This window comes from Trachypithecus francoisi, unplaced genomic scaffold (genome assembly GCF_009764315.1).
Source record: "Trachypithecus francoisi isolate TF-2019V2 unplaced genomic scaffold, Tfra_2.0 Lachesis_group6, whole genome shotgun sequence".
In the NCBI taxonomy this organism is placed as follows: Eukaryota; Metazoa; Chordata; class Mammalia; order Primates; family Cercopithecidae; genus Trachypithecus; species Trachypithecus francoisi.
The window spans coordinates 33474457-33478726 of NW_022681471.1; positions in this window are offsets into that span (position 1 = coordinate 33474457).

Here is a 4270-nt window from a genome sequence, read left to right on the forward strand (position 1 = left end):
GCGAGTTGAGGCACTTCGGTTCCTAAGTGTACTCCTGAGGAACATTTCAGGAAGGCTATTGCCGAATGTTCTTCAAGTTTGGTAGGTACTCACCTTTCTGAGACATTACCTTTGCATTTGAGCAGTGGTCTATTGAAAATTCACTCCATGGAGACTCATTGCATCCACTGGGGTATTTTAATAGGCTGACCTCTAACAACCCAATAGTAGATTTACAAAAGGGATATCCACATTCTCTAAAGGAGTTGCATCCCAACTCTTCCATTTGACTCTCTCTCTCTCATTCTCTCTCTCTTTGTGTTTCTAAACTTCAGGACAGTATTACCCAGAACATTTAGCTAGTGTGTCTACTTTTCTAAGTTTCTAATGGATGTAACAGAAAAATGCCAGAGGGAAGAAACGGATGGGGGGTGGATGTTAGGTGTTATTAACCTTACTTTTCCACTCATCTGCAGTAGGTTTGGTAGAGTCTTGAGACTTGTAACAAGCTCATGATAGTCTAGTCTTAAACTATTTGATAGAAATTTCTCACCTCACAGAGCAATTGTTATGTTTGGAGAGTTTCATTTTTGGAAGGTGTTTCTCCCCCCTTCCTGACCTCTTAAAGATAGCCAGATTCTGCAGATGTCCTGGATTAAAAGCCAGAAAAGCTGCCAAAGTGTTCTTTTAAAAATCCATATTCAGTGTTTTAAAATATGAATAGTAATGCCATTAGGATTACATAAATTTTATGTATATTTGCAATCTTGACCTTTTTCTCATTAGTGTGGACAATCAAACTTAGTGAAATCAGGATCAGAAAAATGTCACATTTACATTGATAATAAGGCTAGCTGGATCTCTTTTCATTTTCCTTAATGACCTCTGAGGGTGACTCCTCCTAAAGAATCTATCTCTATGTGTGTGGTGCCTGATTTCTTGGCCTCGTAAATTCTAATATCCATTATGCAGTCCCAGGTTCTAATCCCAGGTAGTGTGTAGGCACTGTGCTCTGATGTGTGTCAGGTGTCAGTGGGAGCACAGTACAAAGCCTCCAGCAGGATGGGGCCTGTGGGCAGCACCTTTCACCTGCTGTGCGGTTATGGAGAGCAGATAGCACTGCAGACATGATTGCAGATAGAACCATGATCACGGCCACATTTGCTACTTGCTGCCTTGCTTTTTACTGAGCACAGGGGGATAGGGAGGAAACTCAGAGACAGCCTTACCTGCAGTCCATAGTAAGAGGCTGGTATGAAAAGAAAGACAGTTTATCTTTTAAGCTAGTGGACCCTTTTAGATATACTTTCACCGTCAGTCTTTTCTTGTACTGGGATTTTTCTGGGAGGGCTATAGATCATTTCTTATTCTTCTTTGTATCTCCAGCTCCTAGCACAATACCTGGAACATCAGGCACATTGATTTTCAAACAAGTGAGAAAAGAGTCATGTGCTTTGAAGGCTATGTAAAGTGTGGTGCCTTCTCACATAAGCATGGGCATAGACCTACTCAAAACAGTTCATATTAGACTAAGACATTTAATTTTGCCTTCTATTTCCTCAGTGCAATATTGTTCCTAATTTGGATCTATCCCAGGTATTAGAAGTCTCTTCAGAACAATGTCAGAAAGCACAATTTGTCTTTGGAATTTTTTAATCTGTTTAGTTTTTCATGAGAGATTTTTAATCTTTTTCTTTGAAGGGATCCACACAGTTTAACCCACAGGAGGTCGACATTATGGGCACCAAAGCTAATGCTTCTCGAGGGAACACATTGAAAACTCTGGAGGAAGAAGCGCTAAACACTCTGCATCTTCAAAATCAAGAAGAAATATCAAAATATCAGGTTGCCAAGTCAGACAATAAGCAAAAACAAAAAATGAAGAAAATAACTAGGGATCACTTACAGAAATCTTCCCACTGCCTTGGGGAAGAAAATTTAAGGTATTCCCCTAGAAAACAGAGAACAGGAATATTATTAGGTGATGAAGAATATGAATACGGTTTGTTTTTTGAGCATAACTCCTTGGAGATTACGATAATTAAAGGCCAGTCTCTTGAAAATGGAGATCACCACGGTTCTAGTGAATCCTGTTCCAAATTATCTGGGAGAGGCCAAGGCAGGAAACCTAAGATCCATGAAACAGATGCATTTTTTGACTATCTTTTCAATTATTATGAAGCTCCACAATATAGTCGTATCTGCCTAGAAACAAGTCAGGTAGCAGGCACATGTCAGTGGCAGAGGGAGTCCAAACTAAGGGAGATGGATTTCAGATTAGTTTGAGAAAGCGTAGGCATCACTCAATCAATTCGAGCCAAGGGGAAAACCTGGAAAGGAAAGAACAGGTTCAAGAAAATGATTACTCATCAAACATTTGTACTCAGGATCCTGAGCATAAACGAGGAAAAGTAGATTATGCCAAAGAATGTACTAATGGGTTTAAAACTCATTGCCAGGAGACAGCCCATAAAGCTGGTGGTCAGCTGTCCCCAACTGATGGAAACAGCTGTCTGTTGGAAAAGACTCATACTTATATTGAAGATTCCAAATCCACAAGGAAAAGCCAAGTGTCCACACCCCACGAGTCAATAGGCTTAGATTTACAGTTGACAGATTTCTTAGAGGAAATTAGTAGTGATTCTGAATGCTTCAGTGAAACCCTTAGTATAAACAAAGAGGAGAAAGAGAAATCTGTGGCCACATTTAATAGTTTTTCAGAAAAAGAACCTCTTGACACTGACAAAATGATCATGCGCAAACAAAATACAAGGTTGAGTCAGCAGACCTTATTTCAAAGTGGAAGAGTGATGGTGAGGAAAAATACTCTAATTACAGGTTTAGGACACCAGGCAGGAAGTCTGAGTATGAACGAAAATGGATATGTTCATGGTGTAGGGGTGAAAGTCATTTCATTACACATGAAAACAACAATGGCCAAATGAAGGAACAGCTAGCCCCCAAATACTTGTTTGATGAAGATTACTACCAGGAACCCAGTTCCAGTTATCTAGAGAGGAGGTTTAGTGATAGTACATTGGATCAGAGAGTGAACTATGGGCCCTCTCAGGTGCCCATAACGTCATCAAGAAGTGCTAGGTCTTTCTATTTTGGTAATTTTCACAGAAGAAGAGGGACTCCTTGGAAGTCAGAATATAACCAGAATTCAAGAAGCTTTAGAGGATGTAATTATAACTCTTTCAAATTCAATTCTGATTATCACTATAGTAGACAAAATGGTCAGGAGTATATTGACTATGGAAGCTATTCAGGAAATAACTGCACTGGTTCTTTAAATTTTAAATGTTTTGATGGCCACTTAGATCAGGAGTATCTTTTTTCACAGTAAACATGTTACAAGAAGAAAATTTAAAACCAAATGTAGTCATGTAATTAACAACTACACAGCAAGACAGCAGCATTTAAAAGCTTCAGAACCTGTGTGTTTTATATTTCCAAAGCTTGCCAATACACCTGGAGTCATTTTGACCTATGCTTTCAACTTTGGCAAGAGAAATAATGTTTTGTATTTGACCCTGCTAAAGCTTTTAAATGCTACTTGATCCAAGGATAGACATTTCTATAGTTCAACTAAAACTTTAATTCTATGCCAGTGAAGGAGCAGATGAACATTGAGAGGGGTTGAGATGGCCCTCTATGGCTCCTTAGGTGTCACATCATCATTTAGTGTCATTTATCTCCAAAGATGACAACAGTGAATGAATAATGATCCTTTTACATGTTATTTGATTTGGTCAGAAACACCCCGTGCAGCAACAAACTTTCCTGAGTTTTATTTAGAAATAATTGTAGAAAAAAGAGACCACAGTTAGAACATAGACTTCTTCCTGACATTAAAGGGTTGCATGAGCATCCACCAGGAGCAAATTCATCTTACTACTACATTTAAATATTCAAAGAGTTGTCTTTTTCAAGACAAAGTCTTGGAAGAAGAATCTAAAAGTGGTCCAGATTGTCCTTGAGGTTTAAGTGGATAGTATTTAAAACCATTAGCAGAGTTTTTTTTGTTTTTTTTTAAGAACCCCATATCTTTCCATTTTAGAAAAACAGCATGATTGAAGTATATAACCAGTGGAATTTGCAAAAGGAAATACTGAAAAATTGTGGGGCACCAATAATGCCACTTGAAAAGAGAGGATGTGACTATTCCACTTCAGGTTATGTAATCCTTTCACTCAGGGCTGGGTTACAGCAGTCTGTAAAAAGTCACTGAATATCCCCCAAACTGAATTTATTAAACAGTAACAAGTGCCTCTCTTCTCAATCCTTA